This window comes from Procambarus clarkii, chromosome 85 (assembly GCF_040958095.1).
Source record: "Procambarus clarkii isolate CNS0578487 chromosome 85, FALCON_Pclarkii_2.0, whole genome shotgun sequence".
Taxonomy (NCBI): Eukaryota; Metazoa; Arthropoda; class Malacostraca; order Decapoda; family Cambaridae; genus Procambarus; species Procambarus clarkii.
The window spans coordinates 17,329,558-17,352,624 of NC_091234.1; the positions used below are offsets into that span (position 1 = coordinate 17,329,558).

A 23,067-nucleotide genomic window follows, 5' to 3' on the forward strand; every position below is an offset into this window, starting at 1 on the left:
CAGGGGCTATGACCTACTGACAAGACAGCCAGGGGCTATGACCTACTGACAAGGCAGCCAGGGGCTATGACCTACTGACAAGGCAGCCAGGGGCTATGACCTACTGACAAGGCAGCCAGGGGCTATGACCTACTGACAAGGCAGCCACGGGCTATGACCTACTGACAAGGCAGCCAGGGGCTATGACCTACTGACAAGACAGCCAGGGGCTATGACCTACTGACAAGACAGCCAGGGGCTATGACCTACTGACAAGACAGCCAGGGGCTATGACCTACTGACAAGACAGCCAGGGGCTATGACCTACTGACAAGACAGCCAGGGGCTATGACCTACTGACAGACAACCACGGACCATGGCCAGCAAGGACGTGGCAGGCTACCAGGGTCCACACTAATAGTGCGCGCCAGGCACCGGTTGTCAACATGACATTTAGTTATGACCATAACGAGGTCCTGACACCCCAGCTGTGTAGGCAGTTGACACAAACACACCAGTTCACTTCACGTTCCCCTCCCGCCATAACTGTTACAATAACTAACCTCGGAAAGGGACATTTCCCAGTTCTGTCTTACGATACCTGTTCATTATTATTCCAACTCGTAATTTTCAAAGCAGCTTTTGTGATAACCTATCTTTACAAAATACACGCTACGGAATCTATTATTTTATGCATGCTCAAGAAGCACCTCAAGGTATGCTAATTTGCAGGAAAAAAATGGGTCCACAAATTAATATGAAACTAAATAGGTCTGTTTTAATGTAATCCAAGAGAGCCTGTCATCTCAAGATATGTAAAGTGTGTTGAATAACTAGCGCAGTAGGTGCATTGGAGGTGGCAATAGGCTAATGGTTATGGTAAAGATAATAATAACAACTTTTATTATTATTTTCTACCACAGACGTGGCCAGACATTTACAATGCTAACCAGCATATATACATTTTCTTCTGTCCTCCATGGACAGGGCGAGAGATTTGTCAAACATATAGTTCAGGGATTTATTGAACAATCAACCACAGAAAGTGATTGTAGTGCTTTAAAATGCTAGGCTAAGCTACATACGTAAATACATAGATACACAGATTTATGTATGCTACATAATAACAGTGGTAGACGATGGTAGGCATAGCCTAGCTCTGGGCGATTGTAGTCTATTTTTGGGTTTATTTAAAATAGAATTGTTTAATAAAGCAATGAAATATCCTCACCTACAGCCGACAAAAGCCTAGCACAACTAGCCGCAAACAATAATTACACACAATAACTATGCATCAATGTACAAACATGGAACCTCAGACGAATCACAACACCAATCCAACCAAGTTGATATTGTCGTGTGAGAGGCTAGCAGCACTGTAGCACTTGATAGCTGCACGAGTGTATGCCTTACATCTTTGATCAAGTCAAGAATGATGGAATAACAACCTAAACGTAGCCTAAACCAGTAAATAATAGATCCAAACCTAAGTGGGAAAGACCCTTGACCTTATTATCAAAAACACTAAACTAATACAATGCATAGCGGCCTTAAGCACATCCTACTAAGAAATCAATAAGATATAACCACTGTTGTTTCCTTAACTCGGGCGATTTACCTGCACAACCCCATGGAAAATATCGTTAACTCCTGAGAGTATTCTGAAATATGCACAATCAGATTACAAAATGTGATGAATATATGAGAACATATTGAGTGAATGCGAGAGAATAGAATTCGTGTCCCTGGACTTCCTCGACACACCACTTCCATCATTGTCCTGTGGTCAGTGCGTGCCTGGAGTCAAGAGACGCGAGTTCGATCCCATTGTATTACCTCAATATTTTCTATTTTCATCATATAAATCCCCGGAGATAAGAGATAAAGATGCCATTAGTGAAATTGAAAGATTCACTGAAAGAAATCAAAGGTGCTTTCTTTTGCTAAAGAAAAGTCATCTCTCGCACTAGACCCTTAATTATGAGAGATTAAGGCGCCTTCACTAGTGACTTCACGAACTATTATCATAGGTTACTTTGTGGTTACTTTCAAAGATCCAATTCCTTAAAATACAGGGCACACTCAAATCTATTAAGAATAGGGTAACCTCAAGTTCCATATTTTTATTCTGAACCATACAAAGTTAAAAAAAAAAAATGTGAAACAAAGATTTTGTCTAGCAGCTCATGCCCAATGTAGTGTGTATGTTGGCACATTCGTGGCAGACAACAACTTGATGGATCAAGTGCAGCGCCACAAACATACGACGTAAGTTGAGCTTCCAACTTGAAAAAAATAAAACTCGTACCGTAGCCTATCCTAAAGTTACCAAGCGGTGAGCCAGACGGGCTGGCTCGCATAAGCTGCTTCCGCCACAACTGGGAAAAAAACGAGAGTTGTAGGATAGCAGAGAAGTGGAATGGTTGAGAAGCAAATTAGGCTAGTGTGAATGGGAAAAGTCTGAATTGCTCAATTTAACCTTGGGTCCTGTGATAACCATTCCCCCCCTAGCTACACAATAATTAAATGAATAATAAATGTCAGGTAATCTATTGGACAGCGGAAGGATAACCAAAGTTAGGATAGAAGGGGATCTATGTCTACTGGAATAACATTAGAATACTTAATAGGCCTAGACAAAGATATATGATTTTAATGAACAAATCCACAAGGGCCGTGACGAGTATTCGAACCTGCGTCCGAGAGCATCCCAGACACTGCCTTAATCGACTGAGCTACGATATGGTTTGATGCATCACGCAATTGTGATTTCTGTAATATATGATTTTAATAAATTTTCAAGCCTCAGTGTTCGTGGAAATGTCTTTAGTATTCATAACTAATGCCCAAGCCAGAAAATAAAATATATAAAATATCCTTGAATCCCGGCATCCGGTTGACGAATCGAGCATATTGAAAAAGTAACTTCTTACTACTTAAGACTATGAATAAGAGAACCTATTAATATTGGCTCTGGGAAAACTTGTCAAAATGGATTACTAAAATGGATGGCTACCCGTCGTACTCTGCAAACGTTATCTTGAGATGATTTCGGGGCTTTAGTGTCCCCGCGGCCCGGTCCTTGACCAGGCCTCCACCCCCAGGAAGCAGCCCGTGACAGCTGACTAACTCCCAGGTACCTATTTACTGCTAGGTAACAGGGGCATTCAGGGTGAAAGAAACTTTGCCCATTTGTTTCTGCCTCGTGCGGGAATCGAACCCGCGCCACAGAATTACGAGTCCTGCGCGCTATCCACCAGGCTACGAGGCCCATACGTTAGTATGGGAGTTTGACAACTTATTTGACAATTAAAAAAAATTCTCTATATCCAGCCGTATACCTAGAGATGATTTAGGAAGTTGTTCTCCCCGAAGCCGGCCTGTGGCCAGGCTCGACAATGTTTGAATATTAATTGTGTTTTGGTGTTCGACTTAGGCTATGTTTACCAACTACGGAATGAGTTACCGAGACCACCACAATGCCTTGCTGAAAACCTGCAATTACACTTTAGCCCAGAACACAGTTCTGGACTTCAAGTAAACTTAGTGTATTGTGAACCAGGATACACCTCACTGTTCGTGCTCCGCTAATAATGAATGTGCACAATGTTATTAATTCTCTAGTTTGAAACAGTAATAGTAAACAATGTTTACAGTATTAGATGCACTATTCCTGGCAAAGTATGACATTACTTTTTATATGTAAAAGCTCGTGCAACTTTTTTTTCTCTTAAATGGCTCTTAAGCAGTTTTCACTCAAAATAAATTCACAATCCGGCATATAGGCTATCTTGAGGTTATCTTGAGATGATTTCGGGGCTTTAGTGTCCCCGCGGCCCGGTCCTCGACCAGGCCTCCACCCCCAGGAAACAGCCCGTGACAGCTGACTAACACCCAGGTACCTATTTTACTGCTAGGTAACAGGGGCATAGGGTGAAAGAAACTCTACCCATTGTTTCTCGCCGGCGCCTGGGATCGAACCCAAGACCACAGGATTTCAAGTTTAAGTATGTTTATTGAGATAAGCAAGAAATACATCTCAAAGGGATAGAGTAGCTTAGGCAATTTCAACCCCCCAAACCAAAGGATCACAAGTCCAGTGTGCTGTCCGCTCGGCCGGAAGGCTCCCTACAGCCATTTGTATAAAGCAATTTTACTACAAAATACCCGTGTAATTTTAAGTGAACATGTCTGCGCAGTGTTTCTTATTTTTCACTCTTGCCTACAAAGAAAATTGGACAGTAATTTCTTGGTCGAGCTGCTCCTCGCACAAAAAGGCCAAGACTTATCCAGGGCCGCGAGGAGAAAATCCCGGAAAACTTACCACGCTCAGGATAGCCAGATTTGACCATTTAAGTGAGAAAATATTACAGCTGGGTTGGTTTGCATTATTTTCAGCCGGTGCCATAAGCATATGGATATAAAACAGCCTCGCTCACCACCCTCGCGGTGGATGCCAGACTTTTGCATCTTTGTTGGTATATTTTAAAGATGCAAGACAGCTGTGAAGATTCCCATGGTAGAAATTTTTAAGGAAGTGCGTGATTACATGGTTTCCTTTAATTGTGCGTATTTCTTTAAGTGTATACACAGGAAAAAGGAAACTAACACAACTGAACCGAATTAAACGTCAGCAAGTTTAATTCGGTTGTCCACGGTTGTTCACCTGAACAACCGTGGACATCTTCAAGAGAAAACTGGACTGTTTTCTAAGAGAGGTTCCGGATCAGCCGGGCTGTGGTGGGTATGTGGGCCTGAGGGCCGCTCCAAGCAACAGCCTGTTGGACCAAACTCTCACAAGTCAAGCCTGGCCTCGGGCCGGGTTTGGGGAGTAGAAGAACTCCCAGAACCCCATCAACCAGGTAAGATCCTGGACGCTAACTAAGCCTTGCCTAATAAGACCTGGAACACAAAAAATCCAAGATAATCCTTCAATCCATATATTTTACTCAGAACAATAAACCTAAAAGTAAAATTATCACGTCGCAATAATTTAGCAGCAAAAATAAGGAGGCCAGGGAATGTGAACTTACTAATCGTCTATAGACTAGAAGCTCAAGTTGATTGACCATCCAATTTACACACCAGCTCACATAGGCCACCTTGAGGTTACCTTGAGGTGCTTCCGGGGCTTAGCGTCCCCGCGGCCCGGTCGTCGACCAGGCCTCCTGGTTGCTGGACTGGCCAACCAGGCTGTTGGACGCGGCTGCTCTCAGCCTGACGTACGAATCACAGCCTGGTTGATCAGGTATTCTTTGAAGGTGCTTATCCAGTTCTCTCTTGAGAACTAACACAGCCCACAGTCCAATCTACACATGTAGATTGGACTGTAGATTTATTATGTACCGCATTTATTATGCGGTACATAATAAATGACAACTAAAAACTAACCTGTAGAATAATTCCGATTTTGTTAATTTTTTATGAGGTAAAGGAAAATGTTAATAGATGCATAACAAATGTTGTTGGTCGCTCCAAACAACAGCCTTTTGGAACAAATTTTCACAAGTCTAGGACGGGCTCTGGGAGTATAACTCCTGAAACCCTGTCCAGGTAAAATCCAGGTAAGTACAGCCTCACTAATCTTCACCGCAACCAATATTACTAGTCATAAACTAGACCTTTGTCGTATTAGACATAAAAACGTGAGAGGTCTAGCCGAAGAGATAGATTTAGGCTACACTAATTGTATATATTTGTCTCTTGAATACACACACACACATGCGCCTGAAAATATGATAAAACTATCATCTTGAGATCTTGAGATGATTTCGGGGCTTTAGTGTCCCCGCTGCCCCGTCCTCGACCAGGCCTCCACCCCTAGGAAGCAGCCCGTGACAGCTGACTAACTCCCAGGTACCTATTTACTGCTAGGTAACAGGGGCATTCAGGGTGAAAGAAACTTTACCCATGTGTTTCTGCCTCGTGCGGGAATCGAACCCGCGCCACAGAATTACGAGTCCTGCGCGCTATCCACCAGGCTACGAGGCCCCTATGAACTAAGGGGGCCATGAACTAAGTGTTAACTCTAATGTCGTATTTTGGGCCAAAATCTAAGATTGCAGCGCCAGTCCGGTAACTGTTGTTTACTGCGGTCCATTATCAAACCATGAGGTTTGTATAAGACCGTTTAAATGAAAATAAACTAAGGCGGATTCTGGAGTGCAATCAAGGTAATGGGGAAGATTTCGCGGCAAGACTATAACGCTGTTTCAGACTGGAGTATTTAACTGTGATTATGCTTTATCCTCGGCGGCAAGCAATAAGACTTTTCCTAAGCTATTCATCTTCCTCGAGAGAGAAATTCCTGGGAGGAAAATATGGTGTTATGAGACGGCGCCCGGAGACTGTTGCTGTAGGGGGGGGGGAGGGGGGGGCAGGAAAACAAAGAGCAGCCAAACTGTTACCTGTTACCTAGCAGTAAAATAGGTACCTGGGTGTTAGTCAGCTGTCACTGGCTGCTTCCTGGGGGTGGAGGCCTGGTCGAGGACCGGGCCGCGGGGGCACTAAAAGCCCCGAAATCATCTCAAGATAACCTCAAGATAAACTATGCAGTGCCGGATTGCATTCAACACTTGATTTACTGGCAGACAGAAATTACCAAACCCACTACCCAAATGCAAGGTGGTGAGAGATGAAAGGGCAAAATTAAACTCTATTTAGGTAAAACAACATTTATCCCTCTATTTTGTAAATGCTTTTATATCGGCGAAATAAATAGCACATTGACAAAAATAAAATATTTTAATCTTGTGTAAATGAAGCGGTTTATATCTCCAGATGTATTCTACGAATTCAGCGTTTCTGCCGAGAATTCATAACTTATGATAATGGAAGAAAACAGCACCATAAATTAAAAAAATGCTACTGGGAATACAAAAAAATGCTACTAGGAATACAAAACAAATGCTACAGGCAATACAAAAAAATGCTACTGGCAAGACAAAAAAAATGCTACAGGCAAGACAAAAAAAAATGCTACTGGCAAGACAAAAAAAATGCTACTAACAATGCAAAAAAATGCTAATACAAAAAATGCTACAGGCAATACAAAAAAATGCTACTAACAAAACAAAAAAATGCTACTAATACAAAAAAAAATGCTACAGGCAATACAAAAAAAATGCTACAGGCAATACAAAAAAATGCTACTAACAATACAAAAAAAACACACAGGATAACGAAGACCTCCGCGGAAAAAGAATTTGTTTAACATTTCAGTAACGACCATGCAGCACATTTGCCAACCACTGATTGCCGGGAGCACACCACGAACGCCTCAACAAATGTGCTTGCCGCTAGGCTACAGTCTGTTTTCTTTTGATGCTACGCAATTAAAATTTTTGGTTTTCTTTATTATGCACCCCATACCTATCCCGTGGGCGGTGGTAGAAACGGTTATTGAAAAAGGTACATAATCGGTTCAAGAACTGAACTCCATTGTTCATTTAGCTGGGTTGTGTGTTAGGTTCGAATACTCGTCACGGCCCTTGTAGATTTTATTTATAATAATATCTAGTAATAATCCATATCAACAGCACACTATTTTATCTAATACCACATCATTAGCAAATTATCCTAGACATAACTGAAATTATTGCACTAAAAAAATAACAGCCTAGGATAGGGAGGGCCTAACATATCCAACCCAGAATCTATATCACTAGGCTACCAGGACAATAGAAGGCATCTCTCGCTCAAATCATTTAAGAGCGTAGTATCTTAGCCTGAATATATTCCATTATCTGATTAATAGCGTATTATCCTAACTAGAATCTATCCCATTACCAAATCAATCACAAGACGACTAATCACCGGCTGAGTACCCGTGGCAGCGTCCCTTGACATCAATGCACTATAATGGTTTATGTATCCCTCATCATAGTGATGAACCAGTGCATCATCTATACTGAACACGCGTTAATGGCTTAAAGCGGTAACAAAATCTTTAACTATACAAGAGAGGACACGAAAGGGAGTTTGAGCAAGCAACTGAAACCAAGAGGAGATAAGGGAGAAAGGAGAAATATAGCACTTAGAAGGATTTGGGATGGGACGGCTTTGAACAAAGGAATGATGCTTTGCACGGCTATTTAAGATTCGCCTAAGCAATTGTTCTCGTCTACTTCAGTTGCGTGAATGTTTGAGGACCCTGAAGCAAAAAGGACCCTCGAGGACCCTGGGCGTGAATGTTTGAGGACCCTGAAGCAAAAAGGACCTTTGAGGACCCTGGGCGTGAATGTTTGAGGACCCTGAAGCAAAAAGGACACTCGAGGACCCTGGGCATGAATGTTTGAGGACCCTGAAGCAAAAAACCTGCCGAGGTAACACAGGCCACAACGACTCTAATATATCAACGATAGCTCTAAATTTCTCACTGATGGTCGTCAAAGTCACAAGATGAAGTTTATTGTGACTCGTGTCGAGTAATTAATAGCAACTTTGGTTCTAATACCAAGTACTCGGGATCCCTAGAAATGTTACGTAAAGGAGAAGAAAAGAAGCAGCATTAGCCTAGCAGCAGTAATAATGTAGCATATCCCATAAGCAGATGAAAATATGAAGAAAATGAAGAATTATTAACATAAGACGAACAAGAGGAAGAAAATGAGAAACAGCAGCAGTCAGCCAGTCAGTCAAGGAGAAATAGGAATCACTAAAGAAAAACTAATAGACAAAATGTATCTCGACAGAGAAGGCTTAAGACGGTAATAATAATACGGCAGAAAGATATTTTTGCATATACACTGAAAATTTATGTTACAACCTTAAACTGCTGAGAAAACTCTGATGAGGGTTGGACACTGGTGCAATTAATTTCTTTGATAACGTAAGGTAGTGACATTCACAGCGCTTAAAGAACAGTTCCCTGGGTGCGGTTAAGAGAGATTTTGACAAACCATTACCAATTTAATGGACACGTACAAAACAAGGTGTTCGAATTTTAAGCCATAAAATGGATCATGTGTCACGGTATCTTGCTCTATAAATTTTTTTTACCCAAATCCACCTCTACTCTCTGGAGGGCGTGAAATACGAGCTGGTCATCTCTACTCTTAGTTTGCTGTGTACTATTCCAAGACATAATAATTCTACATTTTCGGTAGAAAATGTAAAATTGTGTGTGTATTTTTTATTCTTTTGTGTGTATTCATTTACAAGGATTAAGTTCTTGTTCTACCAACTATTTTAACAAAGTGATAGGTAGAAGGTAGGCCAAAAAGGGTTTGATCGAGTTTTGGCCCAACTGCAGCATCTGTAGACCTACATCATTTAGCGCCAGACAAAGTGGTGATGTAACATTTGGATGCAACTCGACATAGAAAAACAATAAATGACTACCGAGAGTTAATATCAATGAGTAACATTTGTAAGACTAAATTAAGGTAAGGATGAATCTTGAATCTTGAGAATCTTTAATCTTGAGATGATTTCGGGGCCCCCGCGGCCCGGTCCTCGACCAGGCCTCCTTTGTTACACATCCCTGGGAAGCAGCCCGTAGCAGCTAACTCCCAAGTACCTATTTCCTGCTAGGTAACAGGGGCATCAAGGTGAAAGAAACATTTTGCCCATTTGCCTCCGCCTCCACCAGGGAGATCAAGAGAAAGCAGAGACAAATTAAACAATAATGAATGGTCTAGTCGGCTAGGCTACTCACAAGTCACTGAACTTCTACCTAGACCTATTTGCTTCTGATTTCGAGCAAATACAGTAACACTCCATAGCCTAATGTCACGCTACTAAATTGTCTGACCTGTCAAAACTATAGCCTCTTCGGCTCGTATGCCTAACCCAACCCGTTCACTATTTGCCACACTGTAAGAAATGCTACAATTTTTTCTAGCTAGAAAGGTACTAAGCCAAGCAACCCACCTGACGTTTTGAGGTCGATACATACGTAATAATCAAAGGAATCAAGTCGGAAAACTATGAAGATTGACGTATAGAAAACATTATTGGGATACGTATGTCGCATGTAGCAGTAAAAAAAAAAAAAGACTCATTGCAAACTGATATTTCTTTTCTGCCTCTGCCTGTAGGAAAAGGACAAATTACTTCTTGCCAATGAATGCCTTAAATCCGAAATATTTCTAGCATTTGGGGGTAGAATATTGACTACCTTCAATGCGGTGTACTGGCATCCCTGGTTGATGGGGTTCTGGGAGTTCTATTCCCTAAGCCCGACTCGAGGCCAGGCTTGACTTTTGAGAGTTTGGTCCACTAGGCTGTTGCTTGGAGCGGCCCGCAGGCCCACATACCCACCACAGCCCGGTTGGTACGGCACTCCTTAGAGGAATAAATCTAGTTCTCTCTTGAAGATGTCCACGGTTGTTCCGGCAATATTTCTTATGCTTGCTGGGAGGGTGTTGGACAACCGTGGACCTCTGATGTTTATACAGTGTTCTCTGATTGTGCCTATGGCACCTATCTTTCCTTTCAACTACTTTACCCTACCTTTCAACTGAATACGATTACCCTGCTGTTTTTACTATGTCTCACTACAATACGTTTATATTTTGTGTACAGTTTTGAAACTCCTTGCCTGGGAGTTTCGCTGCTCAAGACTGTTTCCCACAGGAGGTTTGCTAGTTCTATATTTATTTTTCCTAGTCAATCCTATCGTGAAAGTTGAATTGAATGAATAGAATAACCCGTCTCGCTTGTTAATCCTGTTGGACAAAGTACGGGTACTGATGTTAGTTTGAATTTGATAAAAAGCTTGTGGTCTGAGTACGTATTATCTGAGACTATAATGTCGCTTATATTACATTATAAGACTATGAATTACAATTATATATTCAATAAGTGAAAATAAATATGCGAGGTATATGTTATATGAATAAAATTCAAGTGCATCAATTTTTTGCATCATTCAAACTCACACGAAAGATGACAAAATGAATCCAAGCCTCCTCAATGTTTCCAACGAAGATACAGTGACGGCACTGATATTACTCTCTGCTAAAAGGTGTAAATCAAAAGGCAATATGGCTGACGCATTCAAATGGACGAAAGGCATTAACAAAGGAGATATAAATAGAGCTGTCACCCACCCCACACACGGCAGCATATAAATAGGACGTTGAAAATAACTGATCAGATCTCGTAGCAATGAATTCAGGAGAAAATTATTGGGGCATGATGGGGGTCGAACCCAGGTCGTGGGTAACCCCCCCCCCCCCCCTACTCGGGCCTTAGCCCATGGACCACGATACGAGTGTAATTAATTCAAATATTTACACAAAAAATCTTAAAAAGTTTGACAATCAAGTTTTGGATGAAAGCAACATTTAGCCCAAGAAACGCCATTAATATGAACACAAATGTTTTAGACACGAGTGAAACAGTTGAGTGTAAATAGCAAAAAAAATAATTGTGCCGGTACACCTTCCGGTTGGATGTAAAAAAACTAAAAAAAGTTGTTCATTAATAATAATAATAATAATATTTATTTAGGTAAAGGTACATACATAAAGAGATTTTACAAAGTTTGTTGGCTTTATAGATAGAGCTAGTACATACAATGCCTAAAGCCACTATTACGCAAAGCGTTTCGGGCATTGTATGTGTCAGTACGCCCGCTGTCGTGCTGCTAACGTCATGTACCTATATTTTGGAATCCTTAAAGTACAACAAAAAACTAATGCCATGTTTTGATGCCTATGCCATACCAGCAGTCCGCACTACTTCAGTATTACATAGTATATGTCTGCCAAACTCTGGCTATTTTCGAAAAATGGTAGTACGAACACCATCAAATTAACACCTGGCCAACCCACCCCACCAGCCTAAACCCACCCGTTCCACCAATACCCATCCAGGACCCATCCTATCCTCAAAGACCCACCCATGGGGCATTCCCCCTGCTGCTGCTCGTCGGGGTACTATTTCCTCGGGTCAAAAGCCATCACCCAGCTTCCAGGGAACAATAGGAGACAATCACGCTGAATTGTCTAATTAAACGTGTGGTGATAGAACAGCAGATGAAAAGGGGGTTACGAAACTTGACAGCAAACAGTGGCGCGGACAACGGGTTGAACAAACAGTGGCGCGGACAACGGGTTGAACAAACAGTGGCGCGGACAACGGGTTGAACAAACAGTGGCGCGGACAACAGGTTGAACAAACAGTGGCGCGGACAACGGGTTGAACAAACAGTGGCGCGGACAACGGGTTGAACAAACAGTGGCGCGGACAACGGGTTGAACAAAGTGGCGCAGACAACGGGTTGAACAAACAGTGGCGCGGACAACGGGTTGAACAGACAGTGGCGCGGACAACGGGTTGGCCATACAGCATTTCAAAACTGATAGTGATGTAACATTTAATTGATTTTATAACGACGCGAAAAGATGCGGGCCGCGCCGCCCTTGTGTATTCAACTAGCTGAATAGTGAGGCGTGTTGTGAGTAAATACGTGGTGGTAGGCGAGGTATCCGATTACCATTAGCCCGACGTAAATAATGGTGATGCCCATGACTCGTCAATATACCCATGCTTATCAGCCCAGATGATCAAGCACCCGCCCCCCTCTTATCTGGGACGACATCCTGGGGAGCACCCACCACCTTCAGTCCGGGTGCTAGCAACCCAGCAGGACAGTAAGCGAACAGGTCATCACCTTATAAGCATACCTTTTTATTATTATTTTCTACCACAGACGTGGCCACACATTTACAATGCTAACCAGCATATATATATACATTTTCTTCTGTCATGTCTAAAGCATAAGCATACCTGTCTAAAAAATATATATACTCGCTCACAAATCATTAAACAGGCACTTTAAAACTATTTTTCGATATAAAAATGCCAATACGATGAAAAAGCCATTCAAGAGGGAAAAATATTAGTTTATCGGCCAGCTCGAAGTCTATATAAGCTGCATGTTTCAAGTTGTTGATCATGTAGGTGAGCCTGAGGCCAGGCTTCCCTAATGACAGCCCGATTAGCCAGGCTATTGAGGTTGGCGGCCAACAGAGCAGTCAGAACCTGCAAGTCTAATAAAAACAGCTTACGTCCAGGAGAAATTTATATATATATAATATATATATAATATATATGTTATATATAATATATATATAATATATATATATATGTTATATATAATATATATATATTATTATATATATATAAAGACCACAAACAAGCCCACAAGGATAGCCCCACGATGGAAAAGACTGCCATAACAATGTTTGAAAAACTCAGATAGCGGTAACAGCACCCCACGCCGGGGATTTTTTATTTGCTGTGCCCAATGCAGCCCTGGGAACTCGCCTCAATCATGTCTCTCTCCGCATTGGAGTTGCCCTTCGTCTTGCCGCCCCCATCCTCACCGAACACAGGTGCATTTGCGGAATTGCAATGGCAGAGCAATATGGTCATGGTCTGGTATGTCGTAAATCACAGGGTAAGATTGCAAGACATGAAGTCAACGACATCATCAAGAGGAGCCTCGCCACAGCCCGCTGCCCAGCACAAAGAGAACCACACTTATTCAGATCCAACGAACCTCCGAAGCGTCCAGAAGGAGTCACCTTGCTTCCGTGAAAGGATGGTAAGCAAGTGGCGTGGGACTACACGTGCGCTGCCACACTGGCCAGTACCAACCTCCAACACAGCACACGTGAAAGGAGCGGCGCTACTACTTTCAGGGAATCGCAGAAAATTATTAAATACAGAGGTCTGGCACACTGCTACAGCTTTGTTCCGATCGGCTCGGAGACCCTCGGTTCGTGGTGAAAATGTGCATTGAAGTTCCTAAGGAATTTGGAGACAAATTGATCAGCGCTACAAAAGACCAGAGAGCGAAAAGACTCTTGTTCCAGCGCCTCAGTGTTGCGATTCAGAGGGGAAATGACTGTTGCATCTTGGGCGCGAGTTCAATTTCGGCGGAATTAGAAGTGTTTGACTTGCAACAATGATCGAATCGGCTCGTGACATTTATCAATGTTTCCCATTGGCGTGTTTTTTATTTTACTTGTATTGGTTGTGTAGTATATGTGTTAAGGCCACATTTTGTAATCATATAATCCTGTACAATAAATTTCCCTATATATATCAATATATAAGGGGGTGGTAGAAGACAATATGTGCCAGTGCACGAGAGCGCCCGACAAGACTCTCCCGGGTGCTGCATATTTTATATATTTATTATTATTAATATATACACACACACACACAAAGCTTGAATTGCTTGTGCTGGACTAACCAGGCTGTTGTGGATACGTGGGCCTGCGGGCCGCTCCAAGCAACACCCTGTTGAACCAAGCTCTCAAGCCTAGCTTCGGGCTTGGGAAGTAGAACAACTCTCAGAACCCCATCAAGGTATGATCAAGGTTCACACAAAACAGCTGAGCCGGTCGCGTGTCCTTCCCTACTTCCCCTCGATGGCCGATAAATTTATTTACCCGATGACATCCCCCCACGGGGCGACACACATCGGATGTCACCCGAATAGCTCCCTAGGGATGCTTCTCGGCCTGACTCCGTCAATGATATCCTCATATCGTCTCATGACACCGCAGGAAACAGTGAGGGGAGAAGGCATCGCTCACGTTTTTTAACCTCTGGGCTGATGCCGAGTACAAATGCTTAATATGGGAATAAATATCACACTAATGGGATTAAACACTAGTCTAAAATTACTAATATTAAAATATAGGTTTCCCGGTATCAGTTATATTTCCCTCTCGACTCGATATCTACTCTCCTTCACAGAACTAGGAAACAAGTTCAAGTATGTTTATTGAGACGAGAAAGAAATACATCTCAAAGGGATAGAGTAGCTTAGGCTATTTCTTCCCCCCCCCCCCCCCCCCCCCCCGGAAACTAGGAAACTACAATCGGCAATGCTTAATTGTTCGGGAAAAGGCATCAAAACTGGCACCCCTGTGCCAGTAAATCCACTACGGGCTCACCATAGCCCGTGCTACTTGCCCCACTCCTGTGCCAGGTAAGTCCACTACGGGCTCACCATAGCCCGTGCTACTTGCCCCGCTCCTGTGCCAGTAAGTCCACTACGGGCTCACCATAGCCCGTGCTACTTGCCCCACTCCTGTGCCAGGTAAGTCCACTACGGGCTCACCATAGCCCGTGCTACTTGGAACTTGTTCCGAGTAGCTGAATCTATAACAGCAGCTTCAAAACGACATTAAAGTGCGTGAAGAGAGGCCTCTACACCGAGGCTCCAGCCCAGGAGAATCAGCCCCCCTCACTAACCTCTATGACCCACGGCTCACCACCACCTTCACAGCTGTCCCCCAGGCAACCGGTAGCGGCTCATACCGGAGTTCACCTTCCACTAACGTGCGTGCGAGCGTGCGTGTCTTTCCCACTCCACGTGAACGCCAACCCTGAAATGTGTTAGTATGCACATACGCACACAGTGTAGGCACCAGCTGGGCCGAGCTAAAGTTTAAAGCTGATGCGTGGCTTCTCTGACTTCTTACATTGGCGGAGCTTCGAAATAAAATCTTTCTGGCTACAAAATAAAAGATAGTATTGGAAATAATATTCTGGTGAGCCATCAGTTATAATTGTCGTGTGAAGGTTCCCATTAGGCTAGCTGTAGGCCACGCCCATACCACAGAACGCATATGAATAAGCAATCAATTTCTAAATTTCGTTTTTCACAATATAATTAGAAAAAAAACAATTTGGCTGAATGAAGTAAGTTTCTCTAGCTCAGCAGACGCGCTACAATAATAAGACCCGACGCGCCTCAGGTCTACTCACTTAAATTAAGCTAGTTGTTTTAGATTCAGCTACACTTAACAAAATTTCCAAGTAGCACGGGCTATGGTGAGCCCGTAGTGGACTTCCCTGGCACAGGAGTGGGGCTGTGTGAATTAAGCTAGGAAGCCACAGGCTTTAATACTACACATCCTGCCTACCATGAGTTAACAGGCCTACTGCAGAGCTTCGTCCGAATATTATTATAATCTCTTAGGATTATGAATTTTTTTTACTTTAGGTCACAAAGTAAATACTTTTTCTCTGATTCCACAATGTTATTCACAGTAAAATCTTTAATTTTGAGGAATGTTACTTGCATACAACCTAGTGGAATTACTCCAGAACGCTTATAGTAGTATTAATCTACTTCACTTGTAATAGTATATAGCCTAGTGGAAGTTAGGCTATGATTGAACATTTGCTTTAGAAGGTAAGCTGGCGCACCATTCCACGTAGCAGCCTGATAAATCTTAATATAACTACTTAATTTAAAAAATCTTTTATAAATCTTTTTTTAAAAAAACCTTTCTAGGTCATGCCTAGAACTTCAATGCTTACCATATCTGATATTTGTATTGAAAATCTGATTCAATGGCTATACTGGATCATAAAATATTTCTGGAGAAAATCATTACATAAGATCATAGTCTTTTGAAGGTTCCCAATCCCTTTCATGAAACCAACCTCCAGTTCACGTTGAATTTGTCACACTTTCTTGCCTGTAACGTGTAATTTTTACTTGTGAAAAACTGAAAGGATTTTCCCGCATAAAAGATATACAATATTGAGGCGTATCAATATCATTGCTCCTACCTGTTCTAGTAAATATACACATTACTCAATATATCTAGACTGACCTCACTGTTAAGTTGAAACAGATGGTACATACGAGTACCATATTATTATTATTGGTGTATACTGGCAGCAGGTTTTCTTTCAAACATGTTTCATTGAATATGACCGCATATTCTGTATTTATTATTTTCTGGTTTAGGGCTTCTATCCCTCTAACTATTTTCTTAGCATCAGGGCTTAATCGAAATAGGAGTTCTCCAAAACTCATTTTCGTACTTTTAAGGTGAAGAAAAGAAGTGAATTGCTATAGAGTGTATTACACTTATTTATATAATTTGCACAACGTTTCGAACCTCCATGGTTCATTCTCAAGTGAACAGATCTTACAATACTAGTTGATTTTATACCCGCACTGGGTCAGATGATAATACAATGAAGGTGAAAACATGGGGGGATACATAAGGGATAAATGTGAGGTGAAACATAGAGGCTGCAGAAGGCTTATTGACCCATACGAGGCAGCTCCTATCTAGATTAATCCAGTGTAATTGGCCTGTTATGTTGGACATTGTCTTCTGTGTTGGCATCGATATGTTCTTGTCTTGTCCTTACTCTCATGGTGGGTAGAGTAAATAGTTCCGTGATTTGGGTGTTCATGGTAGGAACCATGCTAATACTACCATGGTTCATGGTATTATTATTATTATTATTATTATTATTTTATATATATATATATATATATATATATATATATATATATATATATATGCTTCCACAAGACGAAGATAGCTCCTATATGCTGCCTGGCTTACAATACACACCAAGGTAGAAGTTAGATTTATAAGAAACATCATCTGGGTTAAAAGGGACCCACAAGCCGAGGCCGGGACAAACTTGTTTATAAAACTTATATTTACCCTACACTTACATCATATAAACTGTGTATAATTACAACGCATCCCCACATCACGATCTCTTGCAAATTTGAAGGAATTAGCAAAAAATGCTTGACCTAACTGCCAAATCAAATAGGTCTTAAAATTATAACCAGAAAATTGAGGTTAAAAAATTAAAAAATTTCTATTTAATACCATACTTAAGAACATTAAGTATATGCGACTTCCCTAACCTATATTATGGGTTCCTGGTTATGCCGAAAGACTGTACAAAGCTAAGATAAACATCTCGTCGGATAGCTTGCCATACCAGTGTTATCTAGCTCCCTAGTAATCTAGGATGGAATATAATTAAGCGCTCAAGGACAAGAGAATGAACAAAGGAAGTGCAAACCCCTAGTCTCATTCCATCAGGTCTAAAGGAACTATAATAATAATAATAATAATAATATTTATTAAGGTAAGGTACATACATAAAAGAGATTTTACAAAGTTTGTTGGCTTTATAGATAGAGCTAGTACATACAATGCCTAAAGCCACTATTACGCAAAGCGTTTCGGGCAGAAACTAATAACTAGACTTCAATAATATAATGTTGAAGAGCATAACCTATTTCTGGAAGGGGGGTAGAAATAGCCTAAGCTACTCTATCCCTTTGAGATGTATTTTTGTCTTGTCTCAATAAACATACTTGAACCTAGTTCTTTCTCGTAGAGTTTACACACAAATCGGGGGATTCGTCATTTGCAGCCATTTGCCACAGGCAACGTTAAGCCTAGCTCAATTTAATCGTAGGAGTTACTAGTCTGATGTTACACTGACGGACATTTTGTGCAGTCCATATAATATCTAACAGTTTATATTGGTATTTTCCGATCTCGGACTAATTTGCGCAGGACAAGAATATTTAAGAGGTGCACAAGGAGCCAGTTACCGCCTTAACCAAACCAACTTCAACTATAAATTATTTTACGAAAGCTTAGCCACGGCCCTTTACAGTATAATATAAATATAAATATAAATATATATATATATATATATATATATATATATATATATATATATATATATATATATATTTATATATATATATATATACATATATATATATATATATATATATATATATATATATATATATATGTATATATATATATATATATATATATATATGTATATAAATGGGATATGCTACTCATATTTAGTGTGAGCTGTAAATCTCGACTGCAAACATAAGAGAGAAACAACAGCTAGTATACACAGGACTGTTCGTCACTGGATCATCATTGTTGTACTAAAAAAATCATACCTAACCCAATATAATCCAATTAGAAAACCAGCCGTACACCAGCTCCATGCGAGGCGGGTGTGCGGTTTGACTAGACAACCGGCATGAGATTACCTTTCCACGACCAAAGATCACATTCACTCCAAAAAATCTACCACTTATGGGGCTATTCATGCCCGTGCCACGTCGTGGGTGGCTTAATCTACATCAATCAATCAATCGTGAAATTACCGCAGGCAGGAAAAAGGAGGAACCAGCAAGCACACGATGGTGAAATTACATTAGGACAAGGAACGCAGTCTCTCGCCTCCCTCTCAGCTGGTCAATTAGGAGAACTTAACATGATTTTAGTCTCTAAAATTATATTAAAGTGTTAATTATACATTTATCAGTCATCCTGAGCTTGAAGGGAACAGCTGCCCCACACTGCCATTGTAACCTCAGTTATCAAATATATGTACTGGTTAAAATGAATAATAAACTAGACTAAGAGCTTAAAGCCTAATTTATGGTTAATTCACATTAACAAAATATGAGCATGATTGGTTGAAACCAATTCAAAGTTACTAACGACCAATACTACTACAGTATATCTACAGATATGACACTGTTCAGTCCATCGAAGCATTATTTAAGGTACAAACAGTTACATTATCAGTTACAGTTATATAAATAATATACCGAGGGAACGTTAAGCCCCGAAATCATCACAAGGTAACCATCGAAATCATCGTCAGGCTGCAAGCAGTCGCGCCGAACAGCCTGGTTGACCACACCACCAACCAGGAGGCCTGGTCGGAGACCGGGCCGTGGGGACGATGATCCACGGAAACTTCAAAAATAAGTAATAGGTAGGTAATAACCTAATAGGCAAAAATCAAAACTAATCCTACACCCAATGCGAAACGAAAAGTTAAATTAGAACGCTTAAAATGTTTCCCCTTTACCGTGGCGGTAATTTTAAATACATCCCACAACCTATTGACCAAGTCTAGGCAATTAATAAAAAAATCAATAATCTTCGATATTCTGGCCTGGCTACATCTTGTATATCGACTACTGTTCACTTTGTGAAGACAATCTACACAGGCCTTGGTTAACGGACACATTAACGAGTATCCAAGACGCGCTTAAGAATAACATACATAATTACAGGGAACTTTCAAGACATGCTAGTTTCAATTTATTGAAAGTTTCACAGGGTTTCAAAAAGAGTTTCACAGGGCTCAGTTTATTTCAACATTAATTCTGCATTATTCCATTATAATTTAAACAACGTCCCTCGATAATTATCTTATATACGCAATACTTCAAGATGGACCTTCGTACTCCTTGCAGGACCTAGGAAGAAATTGCAAGTAGTGATCACGTGACCCCGAATACTAGTGACCTGGTCACAACCTCTTTAACAACGAACATCACACTATTTATTGGCTAAACTCTTGAATGAACAAGGCTATTAATGAACCAATTAATAACATGCGTAAGTATTCTCAGACTAACATTCCCACGTCATTGTAAAAACAAAAGCTACTGTCAAAACTTTCTCCCAACAGTAAATGATAAAATAGTCCTCCATACTAGAGATAAATGCTCAAATGATTCTAAACTCTTAAGAGGTTTAAGGAGAGAGAGAATGAGAGAGAGAGGGAGGGAGAGGAAGAGAGAGAGGAAGAGAGAGAGAGAGGAAGAGAGAGGGAGAGGAAGAGAGAGGGAGAGGAGGAGAGAAAGAGAGGGAGAGAGAGGGAGAGGAGGAGAGAAAGAGAGGAAGAGAAAGAGAGGGAGGGAGAGAAAGAGAGGAAGAGGAAGAGAAAGAGAGGGAGGGAGAGGAAGAGAGAGGGAGGGAGGAGAGAGAGGAAGGGAGAAGAAGAGAGAGGGAGAGAGAAGGAGAGAGAGGAAGGGAGAAGAAGAGAGAGGGAGAGAGAAGGAGAGAGAGGAAGGGAGAGAAAGGGAGAGAGCGAGAGAGGAAGAGAGAGAGAGGGAGGGAGGAGAGAGGTGCGCGCAGACACCCACCAACTCCACACACAAAGTTTTGCTCGGCCCATGTGGGTCTGCTTAAACTTTCACTGCTCTTCCAAACGCTCCTAATACCCCTACAAAGTCACATTGTGGTACTTACCACATTACATAATCCATTCTTAAACCTGAAGGCAAGTCTAATGGACGCTAAACACAACTGAAGAATAATCTCTCTCTACTGAGATGTTCAGCTAAGGTGTAGTACGCGATACTAAACTTCTTGAGAGAAAAACTTGTTCCCCACACCGGTCTTATAAATCAGATATAACATCAACAGCCACTAGCACAGACTGCTTCCCTTAACTTAAAACACCTCCTTTATCACAATTTATCCAACCAAAGGATTTTTGGGCAAGAATTTACTCGAACGCGCGGACAGCCCAGAGCAGCGCACGTCCACTCCCCACGCCTGCCAAACGTACACTAACCGTTGATTGGTTCTCCAAGTCTGAGTCTCCAAGGCGGCCACTCACTGAGCATTCTAAAAGTTTTACTTTCTTGGTTACTCTCGCTAGCTCTTCAGCTCAATTTCTTTCTTTATGCCCATCATGTGGGCGGTGGTGTAAAGGTTACAGAGGCACATAATCGGTTCAGGAACTGAATAACAATCAGAGCTAAGCAAATAACAATCTTTTGCTAGTTACACAATTATTAATGTTATATAGACTCGTACACATACCCATACATACATATACATATACATACATATATACACATTCATATACAATCACCTACACACATACACACAACAATAATCTTTTTGTATCACAACTAATTCAGCAAGAGGTTCACAACAGTCACTATACAAGGTACTTTACATCTATGGTGAATCACACAGTTACTAGTCTTGTTCCACACCCACCCAACTGGGCGGCAGCTTTACAGTCATGTGCAGGCTGCACCTACAGTTAGCAAATTTTGGATACTTTGCTAAGATTCCTGGCAGTACATCATTATGAATGAAGTACCGCTGGCTACAATTACTTTATCATTTCCCAATGTATATATATATATATATATATATATATATATAGATATATATATATATATATATATATATATATATATATATATATATATATATATATTGGGATACTTACCACATTACATAATCCATTCTTAAACCTGAAGGCAAGTCTAATGGACGCTAAACACAACTGAAACACAATGTATATAACCCCTTTTCATATATATTTAAATGTGAAAATAAACTTAATAGAATTGTAAGAAGTCTGAAAGATGTTTCCTTTGATTATACAAAAATTTTTGTAACTGGCTCTTAGCCAGGTATTTTATGAGTTACCGAAGGTTCGTAACACAGGTATACCTATTATATAGGTATACCTATTCGTCCTATTTTGTCAGGGATTGGTACTTTTAATTACAAATTGCCAAAGTTTCTAGTTCCATTATTGGAACCACTAACTTGCAATGAATTTACTGTGATAAATTCTCAGGATTTTGTAAAGGAATTTTCGTCACTGAATCTTGATTTCCCTACTATACGTCATTCATATTTCCTTGATACCTGGTTGAGGTATCAAGTATCCTTGAGGTATGAGGTATCCTTGTTGGAAACTTTTGATATTTGTGTAAATCAATTATTTGCCAACACTAATTTTGTTTTTCGGGATTCAGTGGTAAGCAATTTAGACAATTGTTAGAATTGTTGGTTAAAGACTCGGTTTTTATGTTTAATAATAAATATTATAAACAAATTGATGGAGTAGCATTGGGTTCTCCATTCGGTCCCGCACTTGCTAATGCTTTTTTTAGTTTTCACGAGAGAAATTGACTTTACAAATTTTAAACCAGTCATGTACAGGACATATGTGGATGACACTTTTTTGTTATTCAAGGACCAATTTCATGTTGATAAGTTTAGAGAGTATCTTAATGCACAACGCTGTAATATATGTTTGACTGCAGTGTGTGAAATAGATAATTGAAATTGAAATAAGTTTATTGAGGTAAAATACACACAAAGGGATGAGGTAGCTCAAGATATTCTCACCCCGTTCAGTACATCGTGTTAATACATACATAGACACACATCACAAACAATAAACGTATTACCGAACATTCTGAGAGATAAACGTATACATTTCCTCCTTTACACAAGTAAATAGATAATTCGTTGTCATTTCTTGATGTCAAAGTGAGTAACCTTGATGGTATTAACACTAATGTTTACAGAAAACTGACTTTTACAGGTTTACGCTTAAATTTTAATTAATTTGTTCCGGATATTTTTAAGAAAAATGTAATTAATACTCTGCTGAATAGTGCCTTTGTATTATGCTCAAATTGGTCCAACTTTGATCAAGAAATTAATTTCCTTGTGATTTTTT

The 23,067-nt window shown here is 40.6% G+C and overlaps 1 protein-coding gene across 1 annotated transcript in view; it reads right to left on the reverse strand.

Annotated features, from left to right (window-relative positions):
• The window catches only part of LOC123746654 (plexin-B), a 364,020-nt gene extending 342,885 nt beyond the window's left edge, over positions 1-21,135 (reverse strand). The window contains exon 1 of the mRNA XM_069316869.1: positions 20,817-21,135. The gene's annotated coding sequence lies outside the window, so the exon portion shown is untranslated. The remainder of the gene's footprint in view (positions 1-20,816) is intronic.
• Positions 21,136-23,067: the final 1,932 nt, after the last annotated feature.